The following is a 16,640-nucleotide window of genomic DNA, read 5'->3' as shown; positions in this document are numbered from 1 at the left end:
GGCATGCGACTCTAGCCAAATAAAAATCAGAAGAACTGGGAATGCTGTAAACCAGGAGCAAGGGCAAGGGTTACTGGGCGGGATGGGGGAACGGGACTGGGGCATTGTGGCGAAGGGGGCAGGTGTTTCGCTGGTCTGGGGACATCTGTGGAGGAACATGAGAGTTAATGTTTCGGATCTGGTGACTTTTCCTCTTATGTTTTTGTTGTGGAGCGGTTTTCCAGTTGCTTCTGTTTCTGTTCCATGCCATTCCAGTGCCTTGATTTGTCTCCAGTACGACTTTATTTTAACGGTTTGTAATTATCTCTCTGCCTCACTTTGTTGGATCATAGGTCATCCATTCTGTTGGCACTCAGTTATTGTCACATTACTGACACTGACTGACACTCTTGTTCACTTGCAGAGACTAAGTCTTTGACACTCCGCTCCCACAATTTGCCTGATATTTTGATCTGTCTGCCCTTGATCTCTCTTCCCTTAAATTCGGTGTTCTGTGTTATTCCCTCCCACTTCACCTAACGAAAGGGCTCTGGTCCGAAATCTTGTTATTTCAAATAAACATGTGCATCTATAACCTGGTGTGATTTCTGAATTGGTCCATCGCAGTGCGAAACCACAACCTCTACAGCAGGTACACGGAAACACCACCACACGCACTTTCCCCACCACACTATTTTCAAGGTCATTTTCTCCTGTTGCGGCATGTAATTCTGAACTTGTTGTTGTTCATGATGAAATCTTCAGGTTCAAGCGGTTCTTTTGAAATGTATGTACTTTGGAATGTGGTTCTATTTCAAAGGAAAACATACTTCAAGGGACGATATATGCTTCAAAGCTTTGCCTGAGTTGTTTAAATGTCTTTTATCTTGAACCCAGTGAGCTGACGGAAGAATAAACATGCTTTGCACTTCTACCACACGGTGCCAGGGACCCAGTTCAATTCCAGCCTGTGGCGACTGTCTGTATGGTGCTTGTACTCCTCCCATGTGTGCGCGAGTTTTCCTCCCACATTATGAAAGCTGTGTAGTTTCGGTGGATTGCCAAATGGAAAAATACCAACTTGTCCAGGTATTTTAGGTTATTTCGCTGTGAGAAACTGGAAGGGGATCGATTCGGAAGTGGTTCTTGTTGGGATAATCTTCACTGCTTTGGTGTGGACTTGATAGACCGAATGTCCTACTTCCACACAATTCGGATTTTACGAAAATTATTGCGATCGTGCGATTTTCCAGACAGTCCGAAAGATAGATAATGTTTCTAGGTGTCGTTTTGAATGTCTGTAAACGATATTCCAATTCTCACACAGGAACTACACCTCGAAGTCTGCACTTACGCAATTTAAAGCTGTGCATTCAGTGTTCACGCTGTGGAAATCACAGCTTTTACCATTAAGATCAAATCTTGTTACTGTGACTGAACAGCTAATTAAATACACATATGGATATGAACAGCATCGTCTGCGCCGACACCGTTGATGAATTAGTTAAAGCATCTGGTAAGAACGAGACTAGTATGGTGTCAAATCCTGGCGTTGCAAGTCCTGTACATTGAAGGATCGTTGCTTAAACTTCTTTAAAATGCTGTAATGTTGATCCACCATACCGAAAGAACATTCTTCTTGTGTTTGAGTTCTGCGCATTTTTATTTCATGTTACCACGTCCTGCCGCCTGCTGTGCCCCCATCAGTCAATACTAGATCCTGCTAATTCAACGGAAAGATTCTGTACTATGTTCCACAAGGACTTTTCAGTTAAAGGTCGAATGCGCTGAAACTTCCAACCTAACAAATTCGACGTTCCTCTAAAGCAGTCCGTGACTGAATTCCAAATTCAATGTGCCATTCCCTGAACGACTACTGCCCTCTATCAGTTTTACTTTTCAAATGAAAGACTAAACCATTCATTTTGGAGACATTTTAACAGTCTGATACCCCCACGACAGACACACCCATGTCACTGGGAACAAGCTCACCTACATCAGGGATAATCTCCCTTTCTGCCTCTCAGTGCCTTGTGTGTTCCAGAGATTTTCATTGTCGCAGAGTCCAGATGAAGTTTCTATTCCCCATGTACAGGAGTGAGAATGTTTTCAATGTCTCAGACCAGTTCTTGTCCCGACAACATCAGAGTCAATATTCTGGCCTCTGCTCGGTCCGACAGTTCACCCTTCTGCATTCTCCTCTGATTCCACTTCCCAAAGAGTTTCTCAAGAGACCCAAAGCTGGTGCCTGGATTGGTTTGGCTCCTTAACATTTTTCCATCTGCCAATTGACAATATTTTCACAGTAAAGCTTCAGAAACCTCTGGTATGCACGATGTCCAGGGATGAGAAGTCCCGTTTGGTGGAGAGATTCCCGAGGCTGGTGAGTTTCACTTTGGAACAAAGATGGTTAAGTGGCAATTTCCTGCGGTTGTTTGTAATGATGGGAGAGGGAGCGGTGGGGAATGAGCACTTTGACGAGCAGGAGGAAGTGTTGCCACTGACCCGAGTCAGAGAACAGAGGACAGGGATTAAAGGAATCTAATGAAAAGCAACACTTCTGGTCAGGACGTTCAATAACAACTGCAGAAACCCGATGTGTCGAGCAGTGTATCTGGAAAGACAAAGAGAGATAATTTTTTAAAGGTGGAACATTCCTGATGAAGAACTCGAGTTCCAAAGTCTAATTAAATTACCGGCCTGGTTTGCAAAATAGGTTTTCTGAACTTTGAGCGAAATTTCGCCCAGCAGCAAGTCATTCATAGCGGAGTCAGCTGGATTCGGACCTACGCAGGGAAACCTGAATGGATTTTTAACCTATCACCTAAACCACTCGGCCATGAGTACTGACTAAAAAGCAGAGTTGAGCATTAGCCAAATCAGCCATGATCTCATTGACAGCTGTCGCTGACTTGATGGGCTAAATGCTTCAATCTCCTAACTCTGCTGTCAATTGTAAGGTGCGAGACACCAATGTAAAAGAAGAAAAGCACAAAGTTAGGAAAAGATATTTGCAGCCAAACTGAGTCAAAATTGTTGATTGAAAGGAAAATCAAACTTGGCAATTTGCTAGATCTCTTTGCAAACATGACCAGCAGAGGTAAGCAAGGGAGCTATTGACCTGGGTGTTCTTGGACCTGAAGCACAACAGAAATACGTCTCTTGGGTACTATTTTGGATGTATTTCTCAATGAGCTATCATGTTTTACATATGTTCCATCGGGAGTTACCTCACACAAGGAAGTAACCAGTGCTGCAGACGGTCATATAATCCTAGTTCCAAGTCCCGGAGTCAGAGACACTCAGTGCCCTGTGTGTACCTGCAAGGAACAGCTGTACATGGGGTTTACAGGGTAACAGAACTGCATGAATGCAGCTCGAGGGTCGTCTGTCTGCTTCTCCTCTCTAGTTTACTGTGCAGTCCCTGCGTGCAATCTTGTCAACTATGTTTGTCCGGCACAAGATGGGCATTGGTCGCTTGTCTCTGAGAGAGGCTGTTGGTTTATGTGTTGTCATAATTCCGAGTGTAAGGAGGAATCTGGTTGTCAGTTCCCAGAAACTTACTTTAATAAATGGAAGCGTGCTTTTTAACTTGCCGCGTGGCATATCCTCGTTGCGAAGTTCGTGCACTGCGAATCACGTTGCGGGACAATCCAATTTTGGCAAAGTATTTGTGTGGCAGTCACGAGTTGCCACGACCATCTATCCCTAGTAGCAATACGGACAAATGGCAAGAACTACAAATTCGATGAGAACAGCACAAGTTTAATGTGACAGGGCAAACAGAAGGCAGCCAGAAGATTTCTGGGTGTAGGGCAATCACCCAAGGTACCTTTTCATATGAAAGTCTGTGCATCAGTATAATCTGGGACCCAAGTAGTCTATGTTGGTTATTCATATTCCAGAAAACTTGTGTTGCTCCCCGTTTATTCTGAAAGTGATTAGACATAATTATTTCACCGTTATTTCGAAAGAAGATCCTGCATTGAATCTGTTCGCCGCTTTTTGATGCTGTGGCGAAAAGGTGGGCAATCGCGATGTGAAACGTTGCTATTCCTTCATTTCCTTCATTACTGTCCTGGTGAGGGAGAAAGGTGATTGGTTCTCTCGATCAGATGGGGGCACCGGCGCATTGATGGCCTAATTTAATCACGGATATAATTGGAAATGTTCACTTTTAATGGTTCGTTGTTGTTCTTTTTTTTATATGATACTTGAGCACTTTCTGGGCCTTGGCAATAAACTAAATCTCCAGTTGGTTTGGAATTGCCTCGCTGTTACTTGTGTGAGCGGTTCATGTCAGAGACGACTCACAGTGCCTCACAGACAGCACTTAAGCTTCGGTGTGTCTGATCATGGTACTGTCTTTTCAGTTTTAATTCTGTTCCACGTTAAGAGCTGTCAGTTTTTGGATTCGCTGGAGAGCAAATTGGGTAATGCGATATGGGAGGTATTTTTCTTCAGCCAAAATCTTTGATGGCGAACTTGGGAAAGTGTCAAGAAGAATGGCCATTGGAAGCAAATATCCGGAAAACCTTCATCTCTGGATCGGTTGGGCCCATCCACCCTCCAAACAAAATAGCCAAACTCGCTGACTGAGTAACAAACATCATGCGTTTTTTTTGCAAATGGTGTATTCAAACCGTTGCCGGTGGCTGGAGCATCTCAGAGTTGTCGAGCATGGAAACAACTCCCGCGAACCAACTTGCCTTTGCTGAATAGATAACCGAAATTAATCCATACATATCTGCCAATATTTTTGCCTTATTGTGGAATAAATAGCTACAATATTTTAAAACCAAATTCATAAACCTTGTGTTAAAGACAAATGTTCAATAAAATCCATCAAACCATCCCTCACTGAAAACTGATGTGGAGGTGCAATCTCCTGGAGAATCCCTGCCCTGCCGACTTCTTTCTACCCGGGCTCCATAGCTATTTACCTACCTGGGAGATGGCAGCAGTAGGCCATTCGGCCTTTCAATCCTGCTCCACCATTGAAAGGGAAACAGCTCGCCATGAAGCTCAATGTCCTGTTCCTGTTGTGTTCCAATCCCCTTTCATGAATTTACCTCAAAGAACTATATCTAAGACCTTCTTTGGCTTCACTGCATTTTGTTCCAGTGGCGTTGTTTTGTTACTGTGTTGGTGTAGGCAGGGGTAATGTGATGGTGCTGCCTCCTGGAGGATGCACTCAGCGTCCCTCTTCATCCTGCAGTAACATCAATTGGGTTTCAGCAACTAGAGATAGAAACCATTTCCAGGATATGGACATCACTGGCTCAGCCAGCATTTATTCCCCATCTCTAGTTACCCTTCAGAAGATGGTAGTGAGCTGCTGTCTTGTACCATTCACAGTCCATTTGGCACAGAGAGACCGACAATGCTGTGGGGGAGAGTGTTGCAGGATTTTGGCCGAGTGATTCTCCATCTTTGGTTCCTCAAATTCTGGTTAACTTAATCACGATCGGCACATGATGTTGAGATTTCAGTCTGCAAATCTTCACTATCTAACACCCTGTATAAAGGAATATGTACAGATTAGAAATTCAGAACAGACAATTCTCGTTTCTCTGGAATATATTTTTCCCCTTTCTTCCCCAAAGCTGTAAGCCTCCAGCCCACTTACTCTCTCCCACCATTCTGACTCTACTACCCCCTAATGTACACCCTCCCCATTCTCATAGAAGTGTTGATAAACAGGTCTATGCCACCACTTCCCGTCCCTGGTTAGACTCTTCACCCTTTCTGGGTTCACTTCCTTTCCCTCAGTTGCTGCTAGTCAATAATGTAACAGCAGAATGAATCAAAAGGAAACAGAAGGAGGTGGCAGATCCTGGACAGAACAGGAACCTGCAGTCTGGGAAAATGGGTGACATCCTTTGTTTATCATTGGTTGATTCCAGTGTTATGACAAGTTGGGAATGTAATTTGGTCCCATGTAGGTGTGGTGACACTTTGATCCTCCAACAGATCAATACTACAAGCAAATACGTTCCTCCGCCAGACAATCACAGTGTGAAATACTTTCCAATAGTTACCCCAAAGCACATGTTCCAAAACTCACCCACATTCTGTACTTGTGCAGTGCCAGGTTTCCCCACAGACGTGTGGTCCCTGCCTCGGAATTTGGGATTTACAGTCCTCATGCAGGCACTGGAGCCCTGTCTCTGGAACATGAATGAAAAGTGTGGGATGGAGGATGTTGTGTATCGGATCCCCATTCAGACATACGGGACATGTGGGCTGTCACTGGGATTTACTGAGACATCTGCTTAGACAACCTGATTTCTGACAGAAGGAACATAGATTCAGCCAATTGGGGGATAGGGAGGTTATTAAGGCGCAGTAGGATTTAAGAAGAGATGGCTCAGTGGCTAGCACTGCTGCCTCACAGCGTCAGGGACCTTAGGCGACTGTGTGGAGTTTACACATTCTCCCCATGTTTGCACGGTTTCGTGCAGTTCTCCAGTTTCCTCACACAGTCCAAAGATGCGCAGGTTAGGTGGATTTCCCATGCTAAATCGCTGACAGTGTCCATGCACGTGCCGGTTAGAGAATTAGCCATGGGAAATGCAATGTTACAGGGAACGAGTGGGTCTGAATGGGATGTTCATCAAAGGGTTGATGTGGACTCGATGGATGAATACTCTGTTTCTGCACTATAGAGACTCTGTTCCTGCACTATAGAGACTCTATTCTATTCTCATGAGGAAGAATGTACTTATCTCGATGTGTTGCGAATCTGTGGAATTCCCTATTCAAAATGCGGTGGATGCCAGGACAATGAGCCAATTTAATGAAGAGATACAGATGTTGAATTTGCAATGAGATGAAGGGTGAGAGAGAGCAGGCGGGAAAATCCAGCTGAGACCGATGTGAGCTCAATCATCACCGTATTAAATGGTGGGGCTGGTTCTCCTGTGCCCAGTGCTTATCTTCTTACGGTAATAACTGGAAAGCTGAATCCAAAAATCACCACCTTCACCAAAGGAGATTTTCGGAAAATGACAGATAGTCAGGTGGATTAGCATTCCAAGCTTAGATAGTGAGGAAATGTGTAGGAGATAATGATTTTGCAATTTTAAACTGAGGGGAGACAGTGATTTATGGTTTTAGATTGCGTCGTACATTGGCAGCGTCCAGAGTACGCTGTTGTGAATATATATCCAGTACATTATTACAAAGCCAAGGTCACTGACAATTAAAACCAAAACATCCAGGAAACATCGCCTCCCCTCGTAATCTGATAAAAGACTTCTGATAAGTCTGATTGAACTTAGAACACAGATGGAAAGCTGGAAGATTAGACCCGCTCCCAAGATCCTGTGCTTAAACAAAAGGAGACTACAATAGGATGAGGCAGGAGTTGGCTAATGTAGACTGGAAACAAAGACTTTACGGTGAGAAAGTTGACGGACTGTACGGGAATATCAAAACAATTTTTTGAAGTGCTCAGCAAAAGAATATATCAGGGAAAAGGAAGGACTGTAGGAAAAGGAATAATCTGCCATGGGTGGCTCAGGAAATAAGAGAAGCTTCAGCAAAATCGACGTTTCGGACAAAAGCCCTTCATGATTCCTGATGAAGGGCTTTTGCCCGAAACGTCGATTTTGCTGAAGCTCCTCGATGCTGCCTGAATTGCTGTGCTCTTCCAGCACCATTGATCCAGAATCTGGTTTCCAGCATCTGCAGTCATTGCTTTTACCCACGAAATAAGAGAGTCTATCAAACTGAAATAAAATGCACACAAATTGCCAAAGACCAAGGAGATTAGAAAAACTTTAAAGCTCAACAGAAAGCTAGATGGGATTGGGGGAGAAAAGTGATTAATACCTATCCCCAGGGCCAGAATAACAGTTTACACTGCTAGAGGGGAACCTATTGCGTGGGGAACATATGGTCTCTGTAATTGTTGAAGCACTTAACTGTTACCATAGAGATAATCCTGATCAAGTTACAAATCACAGCACACCCCAAAAGCTTGTTCTTCCAAATAAACCTGTTGGACTATAACCTGGTGTTGTGTGATTTATAAGCTTGTTCACCGGCTGCTCCACATGAGAATCCTGATAGATACCCCACTGAAACTGAAGCACCTGTCAGATACTTGAGGGAGCCACGGGAGCGTGAGGGAGGTGTGTGTGGTTTAACCACAAAGTGCTGAGCTGAACTCGACTTTCTAACTGCCGTTGCCATGGAGATAATACTGAGAGACAGTCTCTATTCAAAGTCCCAAACCACAAAGGTACAAGAATGGGAGCGGCACATCGGACAGGCGGGGAGTTACCTGATGCTGCCTGGAGGTGTTCTGCATATACACTATCCAGGTAACTGCCATGTCTCATCAATAAAGACTCAAAGAAGACCTCTCAGAGTTCTGTGCCCAGTTATTCCTACCCAGCAGGGTTCAGGAATATGGGTACACAGCAGTCAGTCTTCACAGTGGAGGATACGAAGAACATGCCAGTAATTGATAAGGAGACTGAGGAAGGTGAGGACCTAGATAATAACCATTATCGTGAAAGAGTTAGTGCTGGGCAAGCTAATGGAGCTAAAGGTTCACAAGTCTCATTGCCCTGATGGAATACATCCCAGGATACCAACAGAGTTAATGGGAGAAATTGCAGATGCACTTAGAGTCATAGAAGCCTACAGCAGAGACAGGCCCTTGGGTCCAAACTGGCCCTTGCCGACCTGAATGTTCATTCACACTAACCCCATTTCCCTGCACTTGGCACATTTGCTTCTGACCCTTTCCAATCCATGTATTTGTCCAAATGTCTTTTACCTGTTGTGAGTGTTCCTGCCTCAACCACTTCCATTGGCAGCTCATTCCGTATACATACCACCCTCTGTGTAAAACAGTTGCCCCTCAGCTTCCCTTTTATTCTTTCTCCTCTAACCTTGAACTGATCCAATCAATCCGTCCAATCCTTGAGTTCCTGGGAAAAAAAAACTGAGTGCATTCACCTTATCCATGCCTCTCATGGTCTTATACACTTCTAGAAAAGAGCCCCCTCAGTTTTCTCTGCTCTAAACATTAAATCCTCACTTGTCCAACCTCTCCCTATAACTCAGACCCCTGAGCCCTGGCAACATCCTTGTAAATTGTTCTGCACTTTTTACAGTTTAATAACTGAAACCTACATTACATTCATCATATTTCAAGTATTTTCCCACGGCGCTGGAAACGACGTGACAATGCCAATGGATTATAATCCATGATCGAGAATGAACTCCTTTACAACAATCCCGTTTTCATAGTGCTTCCCATGGTGCAGGTATCCTTGTGTCTTTCTGGTTGCATGGTTAATTAAAGACTTCTCCTTCTACAAAGCAAAGTTGTGGCTTAATTGTTCCTGGGAAATGTGCCATGATTTTTCAGACTTTCAAAAACAAATGAAATCTCTCTCCACACTCACCATGCCGACATGGACTTGGCTGTGTCTCAGTACTTTTGCATTCACACTGAGATTTGAAATATTCGCCCACGGACAAAATGCACACCTCTCCTTCCAGATAAAAAGGCCAATGATATTCAGAGCGGCACGGATCAAGTAACCACCAGATCTGAACATGAAGGTCAACTTGTATTTCTCATCCGCAAATCCACCCTTTCAGTACCATACAACAGAGCACACAAGTTACCACTGTTAATACAGGATGGACATTCATAAGACAATTGTAGATTAAACTGTGGTTTCCTTGTTCCCCCAAAGCTTTAAACCTCAGTCTCACAATTTCTCTCTTCTGTGAACTGAAATCCAAACCAATCCCCCACTCCTTTCCTCCACACCCAGTTCTCACACACTCTCTCTTCGAATTCAGTTTCCTAGCTCCTGATGAGAACCATCCTGCATACACTGCTTCCTGCAGACTCTGGCCAAGACCCATCTTACTAAAATGAGCCAAATTAGAATTCGAATTGCAGACCCATCCTTGTCCCATTCCATAACAATCTTGAATCTTCACAAAAGAGTTCTGATAACTTTCTGCAAAACGCTGCACCACTGATAGTCTGATCACATGTCAGGGTAGCAAGAAAAGGGCCATTCTTCTGGGTCCTGCTCCCAGAGGGATGAAGCTGCTAATGATAGATTAATCCCTCACTCCCACAGCCTCCTTCCCAGGCACTGACCTATACTGTGCATACTCCCACAGTTGCCAGCACTGCACCCATGCATTGGTCTCCCCTCCTACAGCACGTGCTCCCGATCATACAGGAGTCCCTGCTGCCCAATATATCAGAATCCCGACAATATGGAAACAGGTCCTTCGGCCAATCAAGTCCAGACCGACCCATTCCCCCTAACTAATGTAACTAATACTTTGGGCAATTTAGAATGGCCAATTCACCTGACCTGGGCATCTTTGGATTGTGGGAGGAAACCGGAGCACCCGAAGGAAACCCGCTCAGACACGGGGAGAATGCGCAAACTCCACACAGACAGTCGCCGTGGCTGGAATCGAACCCGGGTACCTGGTGCTGTGAGGCAGCAGTGCTAACCACTGAGCCGTCTCTATCGACGGGAGGGGGCGGGGCTGGAGGACTGGGTCAATGGGATTGTTAACAATGAATGAATGCGGAGGACACTGAGGGATGGACAGGTCAGTGAGGGACAGGATCAGTGCAGCAGCAGGAGGGGATACAGGACAAACTAAGCAGTGGGAGAGTCTGACAGGAGAGAAACTACAGGAAGGTTCTGTTTGGAGGCTCAAGCAGGGACAGCTGGGAGATAGTATGGCCTGGTGGCTTGGGCAGGTTTACTAATCAGCCTCTTCAAAGATGCTTTTAAACAACTCTGAGCCTGATCCTCCTAGTCCAGAGGTAAGGACACTTACATTATTTCCAGGTGGGCAAGGGATACAGGCACTGCCTTTCAAAAGGAACTCACCTGTATTGGTGACATTAACAAGACTCAATACACAGTCACTGACAATACACAGTCACTGACAAAATGCTGGTGTACTTGAACTTCATCCAGAATATTAACACCTATAACTGGGCAACGCAGACCCCAATGTACAGAGTTAAATCCTGGATACTGATAACAGCTTTGTGCATGGGAAATCATATCTCATGAATTTGACTCAGTTTTTTTGAAGAAGTAACAAAGAGGATTGCTGAGGTCAGAGCAAGGATATGGTCTACATAGACTTCAGTAACGTGTTTGACAAGGTTCCTCATGGGAGACTGGTCAGCAAGGTTAGATCGCATGGAGTCCAGAACTGGCCCGAAGGTAGAAGGCAGAGGGTGCTTTTCAGGCTGGAGTCCTGTGACCAGTGGAGTGTCACAAGTATCGGTGCTGGATCCACAACTTTTCGCCATTTATATCCATGATTTGGATGTGAACATAAGAAGTATTGTAAGTACGTTTGCAGGTGACACCAAAATGGGAGGTGTAGGAGACAGTTAAAAGATTACCTCAGAGTACAAGAGGATCTGAATCAGATGGGTGAATGGACTGAGGAGTTCAGTTTGTAAAAATGCGAGCTGCTGCATTTTGGAAAAGCAAACTTTAGCAGGATTTATACAGGTAATAGCAAGTTCCTGGGGAGTGCTGCTAAATAAAGAGTCCTTGGAGTGCAGGTTCATAGTTCATTGACAGTAGAGTAGCAAGTAGATAGGATAGTGAAGGCAGCAGTTGGTCTGCTTGTCTTTACTGGTCAGAGCATTGAGTATAGGGGTTGGAAGGTCATATTGCAGCTGTACAGGACTTTACAAAAGTTGCTGAATCAATATTCCATATCATTCTGTTCTCCTTCCTATCAGATGGATGTTCTTAATCTTTAAAGTGATCAGAAAAGAATTATAGCATGTTGCCAGGGTTGGATAGACTGTTTTCCCTGGAGCGTCTGAGGCTGAATGGTGACCTGAAAGAGATCTTTAAAATCAGGCTGGGCATGGATACGGTAAATAGACAAGATATTTGCCCTGCAGTGGGGGAGTACAGAACTAGGGGACTGGGAGGGAGGGTAGGCAGACAGGGGGTGTGTGGATTGAGAGGGGTGAGACAGAAATGGCTGGGGAAAGAGGGGGGGTGACAGAGAGGGCGGCACAGAGACGGGTGGGGACAGAAAGTGGGATTAGAGAGGAGGGGAACAGACAGGGGGAATGGGGGAGGCTGACAGAAAGGGGGAACAGGCCGACGGAGGGGGTGGTAAAACAGGCCGACAGAGGGGAGGGACGGACAGAGTGGGGGGAGACGGAGGGATGGAGCAGACAGAGCGGGGGGAGACGGGGGGAACAGAGGGGGAAGATGGAGAGTTATTTTATAGATCTAAAACTCAACCCTGTTCCTGTTTTCTCCTCCTCACCTTAATTCCCTCTGGAGGGCTCAGAACAACTGTATAGTTCTTGGAAAGTAGAGTTTCAGGGAGGTCAGGTGCTGAAGGTGGCATTTGGGACACTAACATTGAATGGAATGTGCTGATTCGATTCGATTCCACTCTCTGTGTGGTGTTTGCACATTCTCCCCGTGTGTCTGCGTGGGCTTCCTCTGGGTGCTCTTAATTTCCGCCCACAAATCCAAAGACATGCAGGTTAGCTGGATTAGCTTTGGGTAATGGTAGGTTACAGAGTTAGGGTGGAATGCTGTTCCGATGGTTGGTATGGTCTCATGGGCCGAAAGGCCTGCTTCCACACTGTCGGGATCCTGTCAGAGTATAGGGATTAGGAGATCATGTTGTGGCTGAGTAGGGCATTGGTGAGGCCAGTTTTAGAATACTGCATTCAATTGTGTTCTCCCTGATTTCAGAAAGATGTTACCAGAATAGGACTCAACCTCTTAATGACAAGTTCCTGGGAAGTGTTGACAGACAAAAAGACCATGCAGTGTGGGTGGATAGTTCCTTGAAAGCGTGGTTGTAGGTAGACAGGTCAGTGAAGGTGGTGTTTGGTATGCTGGCTGTTTTTGGGCAGTGCATTGAGTATAGGAGTTGGGAGATCATGTTTCGGTTGTACAGTTTATTGGTTCGGCCACTTTTGGAATCCCATACTGCTTTCAATTCCAGTCTCCCTGCTATAGGAAAGATGTTGGGAAACTTGCAAGAGTTCAGAAAAGTTTTTCCAGGGTGTTGCCAGTATTGGAACATTTGAACCATAGGAAGAGGCTGAATAGGCTGAGGCTATTTCCCTGCAGCACTGGACACTTTAGGTGGCTTTATCGAACTTTATAAAATTATGAGGAGCAATGATAGGGTGACTAGTCGTTGTTTCTTTTTTCCCAGGTAGGGGAGACCAAACAAATATGAATCTTTTTTCCAAGGTGGAAATGACAAATTCTATAGGAGAGATGGCAAGTTTAAAGGATATGAAAACTGAAACAACTGAAGATGCTGTAAACCAGGAAGAGAAACAGAAGTTTCTGGAAAAGCTCAGCAGGTCTAGCAGCATCTGTGAAAAGAAATTAGAGTTAACGTATCTGAGGAACGTTAACCGAAACTTTAACTGACTTTTTCTTCACAGATGTTGCATGACCTGCTGAGCATTTCCAACAACATCTGTTCAAGTTTAAACGGAGTTTTTAGATTAGATTAGATTAGATTACTTACAGTGTGGAAACAGGCCCTTCGGCCCAACAAGTCCACACCGACCCGCCAAAGCGTAACCCACCCATACCGCTACATTTACCCCTTTACCTAACACTACGGGCAATTTAGCATGACCAATTCACCTGACTTGGAGTTGTTTGGAGTAACCTGAGAGTAACTTTATAAAATGCGAGTGAGACCACATCTGGAGTAATGACAGAAGTTTTGGTCCCTTTATTTAAGGAAATGTGTCATTTCATCAGAGGCATCTCACAGAAAATTGACTGGGATGAACCCTGGATTGCAGGGATTATCTTTTAAGAAAAGGCTGAAGAAATTGGGTCTCTACTTACTGGATTTGGGAAGAATAAGAGGTGATCGCATTGTAACATGTAGGATTCTTAAGGAGTTTGACAGGGTAAATACTGAGCGGATGTTTCCCATCATGAGGGAGTCTGGAACCAGATTCTGGGTCACTCACGGAATCACGGGTTCTGTTTTGGATTCGTCAAGTTTAAGGCAACACTGACGCAGGTCAGGGGTTTCAGTAGCAATGGAGCTGGGGTGAGGTGGAGATAAGCAACATTTTAAGAGTTTGAAATTCCTGGTGTTTGTGATTGTGTAGATGTCTGATCAGAAGGTCATCTTGGGGTCAGATATGAGAACAATATTGTGAAGGGTGCGGTTCTGCCTCAGACAGTTCCCAGAGAGAGGGAGGAGCTTAGCAGTAAGGGAAAGTAATTTGTAATAGCAACTTTAGGCAATGGCTTTAACCATTGCAACGTTCCGTTGCAGGAAATTGCAGCCAATCGCCTAATGGGAGTGTGATGAGCAGTTTGATAACTGAGTAATGGAGAGCGATGATGGTGAGGGAGAGCTGGGCATTGTCAGTGTACATGTGAAACCTAACACGGTGCTTTTGGACAATGTCACCTCCTGGCAGTATGTAGATGAGAAACAGGAGGGACCGAGGCGAGATCCTTAAGGGACACCAAATACAAGGAATTAAGAAAGGAAAGGGAGAATTGGGATGGAGCAGGTTTTTCCAACAACGGTGGGGTCAAATATTAGTTTGCAGCAGAATGGGAGAGAAGGCCATAACCAGAAAAGATAGACAGATAGAACAAGGAACAATATCTGTGAATTGGGGAGGGGGAGTGATGAAGAGGAGGAGCAGCCCAACTCCAAAAGCACTATTCCTACATTAGTGACATCACCCAACTCCACCCTAGTCTCAGCTCATTTACTGAAATACTCGTCTATCCCTGTGTTATCTCCAGACTTCATTATCCAAACACACTCCTGGCCAACCTCCCACATTCAACTTACATGTAATCTCAAGAGTATCTAAAACCCTACTGCCCAAGTGCTCACTGGTACCAAAACTTGTTGATCCATCAAAAGGCTCCTATTAACAAGCAACAATTTAAAATTCTCACCTTTGATGTAAATCCTGGCTGTGAACATCCCTGTCTCCCTGCACCACACAACCTGTGAGACCCCGACAACTCATTTTCTTTCAGACTCCCAACGATGTGTTTATTCATTGCTTCACCTGTCTGGCTGTTTCTACTGTTACCAAGACAACACGGTCTGGAATTCCCACCCTAACCCTCTCAGATCTGCTTTCCTCCTTTAAGGTATTCCTGAAAACCTGTTTATTTGGCAATTCTTTTGAGCACCTGACCTAAATTCCCATCTGTGGCCTTATGTCAGAAGTTCTCAATAGTATTTCTGTGGAATTATAGACATGATTTAAAAAAAAACTGTTGTTGATTTGCACATACATTGTGAACTCTTCACTGTCGCTGAGTCAATAATCTAAAACAGCTCTTACCCAAACACTTTGTGGGAGCACCTTCACCACACGAACTGCAGCTGTACAAGGAAGTCAAACATCACCTTCTCCACAGGCAATGGGGCTTTGGCACTGATCATTGGTATCGTGGAGGGAGAAACACACAGTTGATATTTCAGGGAGTGCAAAATGCATTATAGGGAGGGAAAATGGTGCAGAATTTGGGATTTTCAAATTTGCGTTTTAGAAGGTGCACTAAGTTCTATAAAATCTCTCATCCCATACCATGAAAATTTCCTCCTCTTCCTGGTCTATGTCTTTCCTTTCCCCTGCCCTTCACCTTCACACATTACCAATGCCTTGGCCACAACAACACTGTGCTGTCAGTGAAGTTTATCACGTGGTTGAGAATAGTCCCGCCCCTCATTCACTCCGATTGGTTGAAGGCCCAGCTAGCACCTCGAGCCCCCGTTCCCCCACTCTTATTGGTCCTGCGCTGACATCAATAATCCGAGGCCCATTGTGGGCTGGAGCATGCTCAGTGCTTCCTGCTTTTGCTGCTGTTCATCAGGTGCAAGAAAGAGAGAGAGAGGGCTCATCCCTGTTTCTCCTGATGTCAGACAATAACAACAACTACCTGCATTGTATGGAGCCTTTCACACTGACAAATCTCCAAAAATGCTTCATGAATGATGGAAACGTTGATTAAAGAGAACGATTTTTAGATACATCTTTAAGGCGGACAGAGGGGGTTCGGGAGGATATTCCAAAGGTTTGTGTCCTCGACAGCTTCAATTGTGGAGTGATATAGGTGGGCAACAGTTTACAATGGAGACAGTTAGTGGCTAACCATAGGTTAACAACGTCATGTCGTAGCCCCCTACCCCACACACCAGACCTTGTTCTCACAGCCTGCCATTACACATTACCTATGGTTAGCCACTAACAGTCTCCATTAACAGCTAGTCACCCTCCCCCAGCCAGATGGTTATCCTTTATCCAACTGTTCTTCTCACTCTATCCCCACCTATCCTTTACTCCTTTTATCCTTCCCCACACTATTTTCTGCACATAAATTGACTTTTATTCTCAGTAACATCTGTTCTGTGGAAGGGACACCGGATCTTAAACTTTAACTCTGATTTCTCTTCACAGATGCTGCCAGACCTGCTGAGCTTTTCCATAACCTCCTGGTTGTTGTTTCTGATTTACATCTTTCGCAGTTCTTTTGGTTTTAATTTACCGGGAGTTTGTAATTCAGGTCCAACCGCCTCTGTCCCAGTCTCTGCTGTCTCTCCCAACCCCAAACAGTGACACTGCACCTGCA

General features: G+C 44.9%; 2 long non-coding RNA genes across 8 annotated transcripts in view; both read right to left on the bottom strand.

Annotated features, from left to right (window-relative positions):
• The window catches only part of LOC148142370 (uncharacterized), a 114,100-nt gene that overhangs the window by 85,266 nt on the left and 12,194 nt on the right, over nucleotides 1-16,640 (bottom strand). The window lies entirely within an intron of this gene.
• The window catches only part of LOC148142371 (uncharacterized), a 38,882-nt gene that overhangs the window by 12,859 nt on the left and 9,383 nt on the right, over nucleotides 1-16,640 (bottom strand). For 2 of the 6 annotated variants that reach the window (XR_015752022.1, XR_015752023.1), the window contains 2 exons: nucleotides 6,047-6,149; nucleotides 4,702-5,497 (listed from right to left, as the gene is read on the bottom strand). This is a non-coding gene — a long non-coding RNA (uncharacterized LOC148142371). Of the gene's footprint in view, nucleotides 1-4,701; nucleotides 5,498-6,046; nucleotides 6,150-16,640 lie in introns of those variants that run through there. The other 4 variants (XR_015752020.1, XR_015752021.1, XR_015752024.1 and 1 more) reach the window with 3 other exon arrangements.

This window comes from Chiloscyllium plagiosum, unplaced genomic scaffold (assembly GCF_037043375.1).
Source record: "Chiloscyllium plagiosum isolate Xiang-an unplaced genomic scaffold, Cpla_swu_hap1 HiC_scaffold_29, whole genome shotgun sequence".
Classification (NCBI taxonomy): domain Eukaryota; kingdom Metazoa; phylum Chordata; class Chondrichthyes; order Orectolobiformes; family Hemiscylliidae; genus Chiloscyllium; species Chiloscyllium plagiosum.
This window is presented reverse-complemented; position numbering and strand designations above follow the sequence as displayed.